Genomic DNA, 18,568 nt, shown 5'->3' with positions numbered 1-18,568 from the left:
AATTCAATGACATGTAAATTTGAAAACCATAGATTGAATGTTACGTGTTTGATCATAGTATCAAAGATGTATCCAATCACCAAAAGGAGTAATGAGACATCTCTACAAACATGCAATGACAGGGCCAAATATTTTCCTAACTTTAATATCATGTAACAATTCCTTCAACTTTATCTTGAAAACATGTGACACAATATCTAGTCGATCACTAGGTTTCAAGAAAGGCATTTTAGATAATTCTACAACTACCTTAGACCATTGTGGGTTTGCTATAAATATTATGAATAAATCTAGATGGCCTAATGTTCAACAAATGGCCTTTGCATCTTGGTAGCTTTGGACCATGTATCTAGGGCCACTAGTGAAAGAAGAGGGCAATATATACCACAGACTAATTAAACTTGCATTAGTATCCCCCGCATTAATGGGATCTTGTGTTCCTTGACATACTTCACTCCTTAGTTGCTTTTGGCTGGACTTGTGTACCTTAGACGATCATCCTCTATAGTAGCATAGCAATCAACCAAATATTGTTGAAATGCTCGCCCACCTTGGAATAAGGTTTTGCCTTCATTTAAACAACTTTGAATTCGATATGCAGTGAAATCTCTTAGTGTCACCATATGTTGACGTTGGATTCTAGCATGAGGAACACATTGGTATGGAATGTCAAGTTTCCATCCACCTTCACCATGTGGGAATAAAAGCGGGTACTGTAATGGCATAGAGCATGGGTGTGTCTCATCAATTCTTTTCAACCAGTAATGTGGAAATAATAACATCACGCGTATTAGTTTTTCGAGAACCGTCTCCAACCATTAATGTTGCTACTTCATTACAAGAAGGTTTATTATACTGCCTTTGGTTAGGCCCTTGTTGTTCTAATATTCACATATGTAGCTCAATTCTTCGATCGGGGGGAAGCAGGTCCCTTGTAGATCGGAAAACCTTGGCATATGGGTTTATTTGGTTCAGCATCATTTGGAGATCATGAACAAAATTTGGGTCCAGTTCAGCACTAGTTTGATCATTATATATATATATATATGTAAACATGCACCAATGAGCCAGATATCCTAAAAGCATATGGACCTCTCCCTTGCATCAAGTGGTAATCTATTTTCCCACCCATTAATATAAATGAAAACATGGAGTTGTAAACTCAGATCAATTCATTGAACTTTGACTTCCTTGTATCATATTTTCCTTCAAATAGATCTTGTAAAAGGAAAGGTGTTTCTGGGAGGAGTGGTAACTTTCCCATCCAAACAACAAAGGTAAAATATAGGATTGGAGATTGAGCTAGAAGGTGATCGCTCCTGAATCCACATTTTGGAATGGCACTTTGTGCATACAAAATTCAGTGGTCCAAAGTCCCACTGTTCAGAGAAGGGGCGTGTTTGGTGTTGTCTATGATTTTGTGGAGCAGAAGTCCCTTGTGCATTTTCAAGATCTCATTAGATATAGTCACAGCCTTCACATGGAAAATAAATGCATAGAAGACAAAAGTTCTATAGCTCTATGTAGATTGTCATGTGCCCTTCTTCTCCCAACTGCCTGAGATCTACATGCTCTTGCTAGTGTACATGCGGCTTCACCAAAGGTACTCCTTACAGAAATTAATGGAAGACTTTTTTGACCATGTAATTTAAAAATTAATAGCTGCAGCATAATTAACCACTTCGAGAAACACTAAGCTTACCCTGAATCAATTCAAGGGTTGAAGACCCTAGGAGGGAATTATTGATCGAAAGAGAAGGACTTGCAAGAAGAGAACTGGAAAGAATTCCATGCCCTTCTTGAGGAGTGTGCATGTGGACATCATGAAGAATTCTAGGGGCATTCCCTTCAAAATGCAATTTAATATGTTAAGGTCGATAATTATGACAACAAAACTTAGGAAATTAGTGTGCAGGGTTGCTTGATACCTTCAATTGGTTCCTTCCCTAAGAGTCTTCGTCAGGTGGGTGAGGCCAATTGGTGGACACGTGGAAGGTTTGGATTTCCTATAAGTATAACCTGATTAGTGTGCACTGATGGCAAGTGATGGCAACATCTTTCAAGAACTTGAAATGTCTAAGAGACAAAAAGTTTTAGAGCCTCACATGGGTTCCCCTAACTACCTTCTTTCCTCCACACCCCTAACCACCTCTCCTACGACCTGGGTTCTGGGAGCACCGGTGTGCCATTCTCCATTCCCTTGTATGCAGCTAGATTTGAAAATGACTCCATTGATAGCAGTGGCACCAATGGTATTCCTTTTTATTGCCTCTTGTCAGTAACTTATGAGCTAAATTAGGACAATGACCTACTGTTGTTGTGTTTCTGAGTCTGTGGGGAATATAACTGATTCAGTTAGGATGAACTTCAATCGATTAGTAGAAAGACATACACTATACTGTCCTAACATGAGGATCCATGAGAGTAGAGCACAGACCACCTTATACATTCTTATAATGATGTGAAATGCTAGCTGATATGGCATTTTAATAGATGATATTGTTTTGTAGGCCATAGAACAGGTTAAATTGATGCTATTGGAAAGATTATGGAAGGGTTTAAGTTTAGGAGAGGAAGGTAAGGCACCATCAGTGGGAGCGCAATCTTTCTAAGATATATGAACGTGGCATGGGTGTTGTTCAGAGGCATTAGGTGTTGGCATCTGCCGAACACAAGTTAAAGTAAAGAAGTAAGGAAAGAGGCAATAGTAGAACTAAGGGAGACAAAAACTTTTAATACATTTGTAGAATAACAAACTTGAATGAAATGGTAACAAACGTCCACAGAATGTGCCAAGTACAAGACAAAAAACACAAGTGACAATGCTAGTAGCCACTCCATGGGGTTGTTTGTTGACTGCATTATCTCTAATCCAAGTTAATTGTATATTGCACACCCAATTGTCCAATAGCTTGGTCCAAATACCACTACTAACACACTTTACAAGTTTTGCTCCTTCCATATATTGGCGACAAACAATTCAAGGGTAGTTGCCCATGGAGGTGAATAAGGATGTGAATGTTTTTGGAGGAAACGGGTGGGACAAACACCTTTACTTCTTCACTTCTCCATAGAATCCACAACCAAAGTAGTTTAAAGGATCAACAATAGAATAAACATCATATTTTAGCTTGTCAATGACCTCAAGTGAGCTTGCATTACTGGCAAGAGTTTCAATAATTATCAGAACTGATGGGTTGTGTGGAATTCCTTGATCCTTGCAAATGCATGATAAAATACTTGGGTGTGAATGCCACAAATATTCCACAAGATGACCTTCAAATAGGGGAATGAGGGATGTCCAACCCTTGGCAAATCAAAGTTGGGTCGACATGTAGGCATCTTCATTTGTAACCAGTAGTGCTAGAGTCGACCTTCATCAAAGCCATTAATAGTAGGGAAAATTGAAAGTGCATGTGTTCGAAACAGTGCATAGGTGGAATGCATCACATGCGTAGACATTAAAATTGGAGTGAAGTGAGTTCAAATGCGAAGGAAGACCCACTTAACAATGTAGTGTGGGAGAGAATAGTAGTAAAAGGGTCAGCAAGAACACTATGGACGTAATTGATGGGGGGAGTACCAATGAGAAATGGTGTGAACCGGAGGATACAAGTCAAAAAATACCTGCATCCATCATAATTGGGCTTTTAGGGAAAGGGGACATAATGGGATTTGACAAATATTTGATAAATGCATAAAAACAAAGTAAAGTTCCTGAACGCCTTTATCATAATTGGGCTTTTAGGGAAAAAAAAATTACTTGCATCCTGATTTCTCAAGGGCAACTTTGTATATACAATAGCTGTGGTCAACATCATTGGTTGTATCAACCTAGAAAGCAAATGTGTCAATAAAAAAAATACCCATATGTTTTATCTCTTACAATTTGTCTTTCACGAGAGATATACCCTGTTTATCACAAAACTTTATTTTATATTGTTCCCTATGTTATGAGCCTTATGCTTTAATGTTGACTAATTATGGTTCAGTTTGTTAATTAGTATATTAGCAGCCATTCATCTCAGAGTCAAGTAGAAATAAACAACCAGCAAGTGGACTTCTATTCAAAAGTTTAAACTGTACTCAACGAAGAATAGATACTATAAAATCTTGTTTTCTAAGAGCATGACTACTCTCTTATAGATCCCAAAGGGCTCTCAGGTCAAATTTCGGTGAGTATAAACTTTGTAAGTACAAGAAGGAGAAGTAGGATGCATCAGAGTAGACACGTTTTAAAAACAGTGGGTCATACATGCCAAAACAAGTGAGCCCAGCAGAACAAAGACAAAAAAAAAACAGAAAAAAGAAAGGTAAACAAGCGTGTTCCCTTAGCTTGAGTCCACACTGGACTCAATCCCTGACATAGTAGACTCTAAATCAGGGGGAAGCCTAGCAAGTTTCTCTTCCAATCTCTTGATGTGAGCATCCAATTTACGCACTTCCTTTTCAAGTTCATATTTCCAAGAGTAGTAAACAAAGTCATCAATGCCTTCAATTTCCGAATTGCATCTTTACAAGCAAACCCCACTATGCTATTAACATTCAGCGAACAGGAGCCAAAAAAACTCAAGTGCTCATGTGCTACGAAGATGCGAACCTCAACACAATAATCGTCACCTATCTTCTTCCCTCTAATATGGGCAAGAAGCCTCTCAAACATTACGAACAAAACATATAGTCCAAGTGCAAGTGCAGGGATTATGGTGCCACTTCTTTATGCAAGTCTAATGGATTCTCCCTCACTCATTGGTTGTTATTATCTTCTTGGAGAACATGCCTATTCTCAAGCAAAGGAAAATTCATACGGAGCTGTCTTCCTTTATGCCATCTGTTGGATAGTCTGAAATTTTTAGGTTAATTCTGCTCTGGTAGAGGTGATCATAAGCAAGGTGGAATCGACTATGAAGAGATGGGTTGCAATTCAAGGCTTTTTGTGGGAACTCCATGCTAATCATTCAGCGACCTTTGAACGATGTGATCACCAGAACAAACACCGACGCCAAAGAAGGAAGTGGAGATCAAAGGACAGTGAACAGAGCTATTCCGAAGTTGAATCAAGAGAAAGGGTCAAGTAGGAATTGGAAGTTGATTCACCTGGCTTTGATTACTTTAAATGGTGTGATCACTGAAATGAGCGTCAGCACCAGAAAAGGAAGTCGAATTGAGAAGGCCGAGTGGGAATGGTGAGAGTGGCATTCTTGTAATTTGTAAGGAAAAAAAAACAAAAGTTACTGTTAGATTCCATTTATTGCTATATATATATATATATATTGATCGTTGTAAAGTGGGTTGAGCCACCTGTAGGCCAGCATAACCTACATAATCTCCCATTGGATTACGTAGTCAGCTTTTCACTATTTTCATTGTAGAAAATGTCATTTCTATAGTAGTTGTGGAAATAGGTAAAATTAATGCAAATTTCACAAGCAAATGAACCAATGGATAAATAAGATTCCTTCTTGTATAAACTAACTTCTTTGAAAGGCTATTGATTCCCCTTAAATTAAAAAATTTGCTAGCACTGCACATATCAATAATGTAAATCTCCAACCGGTTATCAAGTGCCATAAGATCAATTGGAGAAAATTCACATGGATAAAACTAAGCAAGGTGAATTGACTTTTGCTTATTAAAAGTAGAGAAAGCATTATTTGGATTTAAGCATGCTACACAAAGAAGCAACTCAGTATTTACCTCAATGAACTGATCATTGAGCTCTTAAAGTTGCATATCTATAATAGTGTAGAATAACTCAACATGATAGGGGTATAAACTTGTAATCTGTTGAGGTTTGTGACGTGATTTCTGTTTAACTGCAAGTATTGCATTCATACTAGGGATATCAATATCATGATTGTCACAAAATAATGAGACTTCATTCAATAAATCTTCCTAATTGTTATCTTGCATCATTTGTAATTGCTCCTAGAAACCTTGACTAGTTTCATAGCATTAATGATATATTGATCTTTCCTTTGCAATGCTTGGGATAATTCATTGATGATTCTCAAGATATTTTTCATTAAATATAAAGCAAATACAAAATCAAATAATTGCATTAAATCTAAAAGGCCTTAGCTTTAACTCTTTGTTCTAAATTTGAACCATCTTCTACAATAATCTCAAGCACATTAATCATTGAAGAAAACATGAGAATTAAACTTATTAGTGTACATAATGTGAACCCCATCTACTATCACATGGTTGTTTCAAGCTAGATTCTTGATTTAAGCCCTACTCACTAAGAATTTATCCATTCCCAATGCTTCTCTAACATTTGTAATTTGTTTCTCTCAAAGCATATCATGACAGTTACATGAGCCTATAACAACATTGAACAAATTAATAGTTAAACTAAAAAAGTGAAACAACTTGAATGTGATTCTTGGCAACAGTAACAAGTGTAAGTTGTAATTGATGAACAAAGCAATAAACATAGAAATCACATGGGTTTTCTATCAAAATTAAACTTTTAAGACTTTTAAGTTCACCTTGCATATTGTTAGCGCCACCATAGCCTTGTCCACGAATTCTTAGAATACTTAATCTATACTTACAAAATAATGATTCAATTGTTGCCTTAAAGGATGAAGTAGTGGTATTACTAACATGTACAATACCAATCAAATGCTTAACACTTTATTTTTTATCCACATAACGCAAAGCAATAGCTATTTGTTCCTTATTTGATATATCACATAACGCAAACCAAGAACCGAACCAGATCTAAACCAAAACAGTAGGAGAAGGATATACCTGATGCGAAAAAATAATATCTTCCAATGGAGGTGTTCACGTCCAAAAAAGGATCTAACGATCGTTCCCACTAAAGATGACACAGTGCAAGATGGAACAGAATCAATAGTGTTCTTCCAAAGAACCAAATCCTTCACCAAGAATTTGCTAGGGGGTAGGTGAGCACTACTCCCAATTAGTTTTTCACCAAAAATTGATATCAAGAACGCTTCTTGATCGCTCCTACAACAATGGAAATCAAATTGGCTATGGCAGCAACTGGAGGAGAACGCAGGGAGAAGGTGGCCCAATCACACTGGTGTTGTCTTCTCTCTGTGTAAACTGAGATATGATCCTTGGAATTTGGGATGAATGGTTCGCCCCCCTCCTCCTTTTATAGCCTTAAAGAGAGCTCACAATCTCATTAGGAGTTTCATAATTCAAATCTGTATTTGGATAAGGAGTTTTCTTTAAGAGATAAGGACAAGTCTTTATCTTATCTGCAAAATAGATCAGTTCTCTCCTAATCTCATTAGGAGGTTTCTAGATCCAAATCTGTATTCAGATCTAGACTCTCTGAGCGGATAGGGTAAGACCCTATCCTATCTGCTGATCCAATCCCAGATCCGCCCCTCTCTTTAATTAGTCTAACTAAACCAGTTCGAAATGGGCTTTAGGCCCAATAAGTCTGTGTGCTCATTAACCTTCCAAATTGTTGTCCAATTGGGCTTCCATGTAAGGCGTGGGACCCAAACATTGATCTACACATCAGCCACATGGGTTCAGTCCAGCCTTTGTTACAAGGCCTGGTCGAATTCACTGAAAAGACAGTGAACCCCTTGAAGCCCATCACATGGGCTCCTAATGGGCCCAACACTTACACTAAGTGGTCCCTGGGCCAACCCACCTTATAAAAACCCAGGGACTGTGGGCAGATGCAAGATTAGCCCATCAGGTATTACCCTCAATGGTGTTACACTTAACCTCTCAGCCCATAATGATCAAACACTGCCCGACAAGAAAGGACATCTCCCTCGGCTGCAAGGAATAGTGTTGCACTATCTACTCACATGGATCCCAGGAATTAAAACATTTTGCAAACATTTTGAAACCGTAATATATATATATATATATATATATATATATATATATATATATATATATATATATATATATATATATGTATGTATATCCGTATATAAATATATTTTGCAAAACAAATTTCAACTATTGAAATCGGTTGCCGGCAATATTGGTTTCCATCAGAGAGAGTGCCTCCCCGATCATTACCTTTGTCCGACAAAGGGGTTGATTCTGTCACTATGATCACCCACTCAGATAAATTCTCAGACTGTCCCAACATACCCAGGTTTTGACCCCCTCTAAGGATCTCACTGATTGGCATATCAAAGATAGCTCAATCCGACACATAGTGCAGTATCATAATCGAGTCTAGGGGTCAAGTGTAACATTCCAGTTTTGCCCACTAATCACCAAGGTCCAGGGTAATACTGGAATTTTGGTCCGGTTCAGGGTTTCAAGTAAACCTACACTGCATGTACCTCGGGTCTCACCCTAGCAGTTGAGATAGGCCACCCCAACACTTGGTGGCACATCAGTGTCAGCCTTATCAGGATAAATCTCCCTAGACTTATCCAACGGCTGTGAACATTCTAAACTAATACGAGTCTCATAAGTGTCCAGTTTAAGAGTATTACACAGAAATACACCACTATAACATGAATCAAAATTGTACTTTATTCATTTACAATAAATGTCATAATGTACATCAATCTGATTGAAGCTAAGGGCATACATTGTCTAATAGTAGTGGTATCACTAACATGTACAATACGAAGCAAACGATTAACAACACTTCATTTTTTATCCACATAACGCAAAGCAATAGCTATTTGTTCCTTATTTGATATATCACATGACTCATTAACTATAATGGAAAATAACTCATCTATAAGATCCTTAATTATTGCATTAGTGGTATCAATTGCAACAGCATTCTCATGAGCATTTTCTAAAACCACATTGTTAATTACTTCGTTATGATCATCAAGAAACCTGAGAAGTTTAAGAAAATTTCCTTATTAGTATAACTTTCAAATTTGTCATGACCACGAAAAGCCAACCCTTGGCAAAAAAGAAACCGAATGCAATCAATTGATTTTGTTAAGCGACTCTGATATATGCTTCAAGCATGGTCTGATTACTTAGACAAAGAAGCTTCAATGTGTTGGCTTTGGTTCATTAAATCTTGGCATTTCTTCCAAGCTTAGGTGTGAGCACTATTTGGACCTTTAACATGTATATAAAACCTTTCTTTTTTATTCCAATTTATAAATCCCCACCCCCTTTCTTCCAAGGTTTGACCTAAAAAGGTGGTAACTCAAACAAAATATAGCATCATTTTCTATGCTATACTCCAACCAATTGCAAAACTCATTAAACTAAGAAGAACAAAATCTTCTTAATACTTTTCCAATTTTTCTTTGGGGAAAATTATAATGACGATGTTGACAAGGTCCCTTTTGTAAGTATGCTCTTTGTATCTTATCTTGATCATTTGGGTGGTAATCTTAAATTTTAGTTAATAACTCAGGATCTATTGGAAGATTTTCTAAGTTAATCCCAACTCAATTTTGCTTTCAATAATTTTGCATATCCTCTATGATTAGCTTCTTTGGGAGATGATCGTGGCTCTGGAATTGTACAACAATTATAAAAGTAAAATAATCTGAAATAAGAGGACATAAAAGTAAATGGCTTACAAAAAAGATATCCATAATTTACGATAAAACAATCAAGTAAATGGCTTATTCAACTACAATCTCAATTGTAGGTTGAAGAATCTATACATAATTTATATAAGAGGACATAAAAGCAAAATAATCTGAAATATTAATTCCAAGGAAAATAATAAGCAATTAATTTTACAACAATTATAAAAGTAAAAAAAAAAACTATTTAAAAGGAAAAAATAATTTAAATGGCTAACAAGAACTATTTAGAGGTTTAGAAAGCTTGCTTGCTTGTTTTGGTTCCTAGTCATTCATACCCAAATTAGAAGATGAACAAAACTTAGAAGAGTTAAAATGATTTGAAACATGGCTTAAAATGATTAGGTTAACTAGAATTAGTTATAGGTTTAGAAAGCTCTTAGGGGTTAGAAATCTCTCTCTCTCTCTCTATATATATATATTAAGTTAAAATGTGTATGGTAGGAGGCTTGAGAATGCAGCAAATGGAATTTAACATTGAATTCGGCCATTTTTCTAAAAAATTACAAAAATGCCACAACTGCAGTCGAGTTCTCCTCTTATTACTGGTTAGGTGGATTGAGAATGCAGCAAATGGAAGAAGATATCCTGTTGCTGGTTAGGTGGCCAAACAGCCTGCCATTTTACTGCATTCGAGTTGTCCTCTTTCTGGTTAGGTGGGCATTGGAAACCGCTGCATTGGTTGGGCGGTGTCTGCTAGGTAGGTGGCCAAACCACCTGCCATTTTTGAGCAGCAGCCTCCGCCCAAGGAAGAAGATAGGGTTGAGCCGCCGCCTTCCCTTGCCACCACCCCCAACACAACTGTCGGCGCATCGGTTGAGACCTAAGGAAGAAGACATGGTTGAGCAGCCGCCTCCGCCTAAGGAAGAAGACAGGTTGCCCATAGCTCTTTCTCTCTCTCTCTCTGCATTTTTCTTACACAGACAGGTTGCACATAGATTTTCTCACCGTTGCGTCAATTGAGCCGTGGCCTCCGCCCAAGGAAGAAGGCAGGGTTGAGCTGCCGCCTTCCCTTGCCACCACTCCCAATGCAATTGCGATGCATCAGTTGAGACCCAAGGAAGAAGACATGGTTGAGTCACCGCCTCCACCTAAGGAAGAAGACAGGTTGTGTTGCAATTTTCTTAGACACAGGTTGCGCATAGCTCTTTCTCTCAGCCTATGCATCCCACGTCGGTTTGATGGACCATGTGACTTGCTCTTACAAGTCATCCCACATCAGTGCCAACCTATTGTGTTAGCCTATCTCCCTCACAGTGTTAGAATAAGGGAGTTTGCACATGACTTGTTTTTAGATGCATTTAGGGAATAAACCACGCTATATATTATAAACCAATGGTTATATTAATAAACCGCAAGAATGAAGATGTGACAATAGTGATAAATCGCACATTGGATCTGGTCGATGGTTGGTAGGTAGTAGATATCTGGCTGTTGCATCTTATCCACGTGTGAATGGTGGGGAACAGGTAACCAGTTCTCTGCCCTCCCACCTATATATACATTTCATATATTCCGCTTCCCATTCAGTGGCAACCATCTCGATAGTCGACAACAGGCCTAAACTAATGTTGTTTACTGTTTTTCTTTGTTGCAGCTTGTTCTTCTTGAATGTGTCTCTCCAAGGTTGATATAATTTGCCATTGCCCTTTCCACTATTGTCTGCTTATGTTTCTCCCCATTTACATTCTATGCTTTATTGATTATTCTTTGTTCTTATCTTTCTAATTTGTTCTTCTCAAGTCTTCATCCGTTTTATAGGAGAAACAATGTACACATCAAGATGCAATGCATTTACTATCTACTTTAAACGATTGCTACATGAAATGTTGGCTCATTTGTGCCTGCCCCCACCACTATTTCTTCTTAAAAAGATAGGTGACAATTACTGTGCTGAGACCCGAATCTTCATAACACATGAGCACTTGAGTTTTTTTGGCCCCCGTTCAATGAATGTTAATGGCACAGTAGAGTTTGTTTCTAAAGATGCGGTTCAGAAATTGAAGGCATTGTACAAACTCCATGTGGAAGACCTGAACTTTGATGACTTTATTTACTACTCTTGGAAATCTAATGAACTTGAAAAGGAAGTGCGTAAGTTGGATGCTCACATCAAGAAATTAGAAGAAAAATTCGCTAGGCTTCCCCTTGATTCAGAGTCTACTATGTTAGGGATGGAGTCCAGTGTGGACTCAAGCTAAGGGAGCTCTTTTGTTTACTTTTCTTTTTATATTTTTTTGTCTTTGTTCTGTTGGGTTCACTTTTTTGTGTCTTCTGATGCATGTATGACCCACTATTTTTTTACTCTAGTAACCCAAAGAACCAATAACATGAATCATGGGCAGGATCAATGTGAATGAATGAACGAGTGGTCTTCTTCAAGAATATTTTCTTTTTTATTTGGTCAGATATACTCCCATGAATGGACAATGCTGGTTTGGTCTTGCTTATAAACCATTCATTGCTTGACTTTTTCAACGCTAGCTCTTGCTTATAAACCATTCGTTTTTATGTTTTAAAATTTCAGTTACCCTCTAGTATTTGGACACTAGAATACTCTCTCTTTTTCCAAGTTATAGTGACATCTTTTATTATTTTTTGATTTTAAGGCCTTTTAATATAAATTAAATAGTTTTTATTGAATAAAAAAGAAAAAAAAAAAAAAACCTTTTTACTGCTTTAGTTGATGGGCTTTTCACAACTATGACAATGATTGGTTAGACGGTCTATGGTGGTATCACATGGTCCAAAGCTTGAAATATTAAGATTATATTTCACCATCTTCATCTTCTTGTATTGTTGGAGACACCATCGTAACATCTTCTTGTATAAGTATGCTGTCACATAGGATCTATCTTCTGTCCCAACTATTGTCTTACAACAATGGCGACACACTGTCTGGGATTTACCATGCAAAATGTTTATTCACATGGAATTCTTATATCATTGTTATAAATAGAACTTCTGTCAACAGTATTAATTCACTAATATCATGGGGCAATTGTGGACCTACAACTCAATAGAAAACCGTATCAAATTTCACTAATATCATCATTCTCTCTCTTTCCCAGTTCTCTCTTTTCTCTTTTTTCTTCGATACATTTTTTTTTTTTCTTTATATGCCCACCAACTTAGATTACTAGAGTTCAAATTTAAAATGGAAATTAGAAAGATTCTAGACGCTACTTTCTTCTAATGTAAACAAAGAAAAGATAAAAAGGACAACTAATCTGTGATAATTTTCGAGAGTTGGTTATCAAGTTATATCTATTCATCCATCTATCTATCTATATGTATATAGAGATCAGCATATATGGTAACAAACAATTAGAAAAGAAAGATTATGAAAATATTTGGTAAAATTCCTTAACCATTGAGTACTTTGCTATTTAACATGGAAGTTTGTCAATTGGTTCTAGGTTTATTACAGTTCTCTGTTATCCACCAAGAAAAAACAAAGATTATTTCAGCTCTATTTTGTTTTGCAGTCTAGACAACTTAAAAATTAATAATCATCTAATTGATCAAAAAAATTAATAATGATCTAGTTTTAACTAAGGCAAGATTTCTACTTGATTCATAGAAAAGGGGGCCTAGGTCTTTTTCACTCTATCTTAACTTTTTTCCCTCGGTGGTGTTGTCAACAAATTTAGAGTTTTCTAGTATAGTTTTTAGTTATTTGTTTATCTTTTAGTGTTATCTTTTAATGTAGCATTTAAGGTTACAATGGACCTGGAGATTTTGGAAGTGGCAAATTTTTATTTCAAGATGCAATTTAGTTGCAATTGCAACAGCTATTATGAGTGGAACTACATGCTCTTCCATCATAACATTTATTGTAGATGCAATTTAGTTATTTCTAGATGCAATTTAGTTGCAATTGCAACAGCTAGGTCTTTCTTTTTGTCCTCTTGTACACTCATCCCCAATATCAAGGAACAAATGAAGTTAACATAAACTATAATAGCTGATGCATTTGTTGCTCTTATCTTGCTTCAATCATGAATTAGGATGTTATTGATGCAAATCAGTGGAAAGCTTGGCTCAAGAGCATGTTGTTGATCACTCAAGGATATTCTTTGGAAATTTTGAATATGTTCTTGCTTTAGATGTCCTTTTCTCCTTGATGGCACAAAGGGGTATTTTTTGACTGATCCACTTGACAAAAATTATTAATTTTAAACAATGTGCGAAACAATTTTTGTTTTAGTGCCTATAGTGGTACATAGTAACAAATCATGTTTTTCCAACTTTAGAGGTTTTATCCGAAGTATAGATCATCTAAATAAATCATGTTTTTACATTCATCTGTATCGAAGCCATATCCTCTAGCAAGTTGGGACCTTCAATCCTTTTGTCACTTTTTCAAACAATGTACTTTATTTGCGTCAAACCATTTCTTACTAGTCCAAGTGGTTTTTGATGCACTCTCAAACTATACTATCCTTGTCCAATTTATAAGGCCTTGTCTGGCGTGTCTTTTTTGCGCAGGCTGTTGGCTTTTTAGAAGTCTGGCAGCTCGTATTTTGGTATTTCCCCGTTTGGTTGGGAAAAAATCTATCTACCAAAAGCCGCAGTCTAAAAAAGATGTGTGAAGCCCATTCCAGGCTATTTTCAAGAAGCTCCAAATGTGACGCAGCATGGAAGCAATGGAAATCGGATCTGGCTTTGCAAGCACCAGGCGTTCGCTAATTCCTAGCGAAGAGCACCGAATTCTCTAGGAGAGAGAAAATGTGGCGAAAATTGGAAGAAGAGAACAAGAAGAAATTCTGAAAATTGAGAAGTATGAACTGTGTTCATTAATTGGAAAAATAACAGTATTTATAATACATCTGGAAATTATAAAAGAACTAGGAAAAGAAATTAAATTTGATCTAAACATCCCAAACTTGTAGATAGGATCGAACTCTTCTTGACTTGATCTCCACCGTCCGATCTCCCTTGATCTTATCCATGCATGAATCTTAGATTATCTAGAATTCTTGATGAGTCTTGGATTCTTTGAATTCTTGATGAGTCTTGGAAGAGTCTTGGTCTATCTTGATTTCTTGGATCTTGCTAATCTTGGATTCTTGGTTAGACTTATCCTTATCCTAGGAACTGCCGCCCCTAGGGGTGAGGTGGGCCTCGTGATAGGCCTCCATCAAAATGGAACTTTTCGCCTTTTTTTTTCAATTCATCTTCATGTAGAAAGATGCAAAAGATCCTATTTGTGCTAGCCCCATTTTTTGATAGAACTGGTTAAAAACGATGCACGTAGGCTTCTCAATTGAAAAGCTTAACTAGAAAAAGTATGAATATTGTTTCATAGATCTGATTCAAAAAAGATAACACTTCTCAAACGGCCCCCAAAAGAATCCTATAAATCTAAGTTTGGAAACTAGAGTTTAAATTGGGTAGGAGCAAAATGCAAGGGCACGTTTGTTGTTCCAGCTGCATAAAAAAACACGCACAAAACAAAAACTATCTTAAGAGTTAAGCCCACTTACTATTGAAAATCAAATCAAAAGAAGAAGAAAAAAAAGGTTGGTAATCCAAACCCACGATTTGATTTTCAAAGAATAGTGATCAAAGCTTCGTACTGAAATTGTATTCTTGCCACATGCAATATGCTTTCCCCTAGTTCTCCTTGTTTTTTTGCTCTTCTAGGAAAAAGGTTCTACGATGATTTAGCTTAATACATTTGCATTTTCATGCAGTGCCCTCCTTTCATCTTGCTTCCACCCAATTTGTAAGTACCTCCTTTCCAGGTGCAATCTGCTTCTCTTATGGTACAAGTGTGATTTATGAACCTTCATTTTATATAGATGTATAGATGTATCAAATTATCTTTGTTGTTTCTATTATGTGGTTATATACATTATTCCCTTTAATTGTGCTTACATATATCACTATTCTTTTTCTTCCTTTGTTGCATATTACACTTGTTTTTTTTCTATTAAATGCTTTTTGCTTTTTTTAGTGCAGCAAGACATATTTGCACTTCCTTATTTTTATTCGAACCTCTTCCATTCCAAAACTACATGTACAATGGATACAGGTATTTTGGGACTTGTACCCTTCGAATTCACACCATTTCTCATTGGTGCTCCCCCCAACAATTGTGTCCATGGTGTTCCTACTGACCCTTTTGCTCCTATTCTCTCCCACACCACGTTCTTAAATGGGTCTCCCTTCAAATTTGAACTCTCTTCACTCCAAAATAACCTCCACATGGAAATGTATCATCACTGTCCATTGATATGTCTACGCACTATTTCGAACACACGCTGTTTTAGTTTTCCCTACAATTAATGACTTTGATGAAGGTCGACTCTGGCACTGTTGGTTACAAATGAAGATGCCTACATGCCAACCCAACTTTGATTTGCCAAGGGTTGAACACCCCACATTCCCCTATTTGAAGGTCATCTTGTGGAATATTTATGGCATTCACACTCAAGTAAACCATCGGTTCATATAATTATTGGGACTCTTGCCAGTAATGCAAGCTCACTTGAGGTCATTGACAAGCTAGGCTATACTGGCTATTCTATTGTTGATCCTTCAAACTACCTTGGTGGCATGTGGATTCTATGGAGAAGTGAGGAAGTAAAGGTGTTCGTCACACCAGTGTCCTCCAAAAGTATTCACATCCACGGGCAACTACCCTTGAATTGTTTGTCACCAATATATGGAAAGACCAAAACTTGTAAAGTGTTTCAGTAGTGGTATTTGGACCAAGCTATCAGCCAATTGGGTGTGCAATATACAATTAACTCAAATTAGAGATAATGCAGTCAACAAAGAACCCCATGGAGTGGCTACTAGTATTGTCACTTGTGTTTTTTTTTGTCTTGTATTTGGCACATTTTGTTGGCATTTGTTACCATTTCATTCAAGTTTGTTTGCTCTTCTACAAATGTATTAAAAGTTTTTGTCTCCCTTAGTTCTACTATTTCTTCTTCCTTACTTCTTTACTTTAACTTGTATTCGGCAGATGCCGACACCTAATGCCTCCGAACAACACCCATTCCACATTCATATATCTCATAATCTTCCCAATAGTATCAATTTAACATGTTCTATGGCCTGCAAAACAATATCATCTCTTAAAATGCCATATCAGCTAGCATTTCACATCATTAGAAGAATGTAAAAGGTGGGATGTACTCTACCCTCAGTCACCCGAAAAAAACTCCCAAGGAAGGAACCAATTAAATCTATCAAACAACCCTCTACACTAAGTTCCCAAGCTTGCCCATGACAATTATGGGCCTTAACATACTCGTCTGCATTATGAAGGGAATGCCCCTGGAGCTCTTTATAGTGTCTACATGCACCTCCGTCAGAAACAACATGAAATTCTTTCCAATTCTTCTTTCCTTGCAAGTTCAACTTCTCTTCCCACCAATGATGCCCTCTCAGGGTCTTCAACCCCTGAATTCATTCAAGGTGAGCTTATCATTTCTCTAAGTGGTTAATTATCTACCACTGTCAATGTTTAAGCTACTGAGCCAAGGTCACCTGTGGACAGTACATTTCTTGAAGCCCCGTATACAGTAGCACGAGCGTGTAGATCTCACATAGGTCAGAGAAGGACACGTAATAGTCCACGTGAGGCTCTAGAACTTTTTGTCTCCTACCTATTTCAAGTTCTTGAAAGATGTTACCATCACTTGCCATCAGTGCACACTAATCAGTTTATACTTATAGGAAATCCAAACCTTCCATGTGTCCACCAATTGGCCTCAGCCACCCGATGAAGACTCTTAGGGAAGGAACCAATAGAAGGTATCAAGCAACCCTGCACACTAATTTCCTAAGTTTTGTTGTCATAATTATCGACCTTAACATATTAAATTGCATTTTGAAGGGAATGCCCCTAGAATTCTTCATGATGTCCACATGCACACTCCTCAAGAAGGGCATGGAATTCTTCCCAGTTCTTCTTTGCTTGCAAGTCATTCTCTTTTGATCAATAATTCCCTCCTAGGGTCTTCAACCCTTGAATTGATTCAAGGTAAGCTTAGTGTTTCTCAGAGTGGTTAATTATGCTGCTACTATTAATTTTTGAATTACATGGTCAAAAAGGTCTCCCACTAATTTCTGTAGGGAGTACCTTTCGTGAAGCCGTGTAGATCTCAAGCAAACCGGAGAAGAAGGGCACACATGACAGTCCACGTAGGGCTATAGAACTTTTTTCTCTGGTATGCATTTATTTTCCAAGAGAAGGTTGTGACTATATCTAACAAGATCTTGTAAATGAACAAGGGCTTCTACTCCACAAAATCATAAGAAACACCAAACACGCCCCTTCTCTGAATGGTGGGACTTTGGACCACTGAATTCTATATGCACCAAGTGTCATTCCAAAATGTGGATTCAGGAGTGGTTGCCTTCCAGCTCAATCTCCTCAATCTCCAATCCTATATTTTACCTTTGTTGTTTGGATGGGAAAGTCAAATTACCACTGCTCCCAGAGACACCTTCTGTTTTACAAGATCTATTTGAAGGGAAATATGATACAACGAAGTCAAAGTTCAATGAATTGATTCGAGTTTATAATTCTATGTGTTCATTTACATCAATGGGTGGGAAAATAGATTACCAATTGATACAAGGGAGAGGTCCATATGCTTTTAGGATATCTGGGCACAAATTACCATAGAATTGGCTTATTGGTACCTATCGAAGGAGAACGCCCAAAGTTTGCACAGTTATATATATATATATATATATATATATATATATATATATATATATATATATATATATATGATACTGAACATGAAATTGCCAATAGTCTCTCATCTATCCATAATGATCAAATTGGTGCTGAACTGGACCCAAATATTGTTCATGATATCCAAATGATGTTGAACCAAATAAACCCATATGCCAAGTTTTTCCGATCTGCAAGGGACCTGCTTCCCTGAAGAATTGTGTTACATATGTGAATATTAGAACAACGAGGGCCTAACCAAAGGCAGTATAATAAACCTTCATGCAATGAAGTAGCAGCATTGATGGTTGGAGATGGCTCTCAAAGCATTAAT

The 18,568-nt window shown here is 37.0% G+C and overlaps 1 pseudogene; it reads right to left on the bottom strand.

Annotated features, from left to right (window-relative positions):
- Positions 1-5,346: 5,346 nt before the first annotated feature.
- On the bottom strand, positions 5,347-17,195 carry LOC148802914 (uncharacterized; annotated as a pseudogene).
- Between the last annotated feature and the right edge of the window lie 1,373 nt (positions 17,196-18,568).

This window comes from Nelumbo nucifera, chromosome 1 (assembly GCF_055504915.1).
Source record: "Nelumbo nucifera cultivar China Antique chromosome 1, China Antique-T2T, whole genome shotgun sequence".
NCBI classification, from domain to species: domain Eukaryota; kingdom Viridiplantae; phylum Streptophyta; class Magnoliopsida; order Proteales; family Nelumbonaceae; genus Nelumbo; species Nelumbo nucifera.
This window is presented reverse-complemented; position numbering and strand designations above follow the sequence as displayed.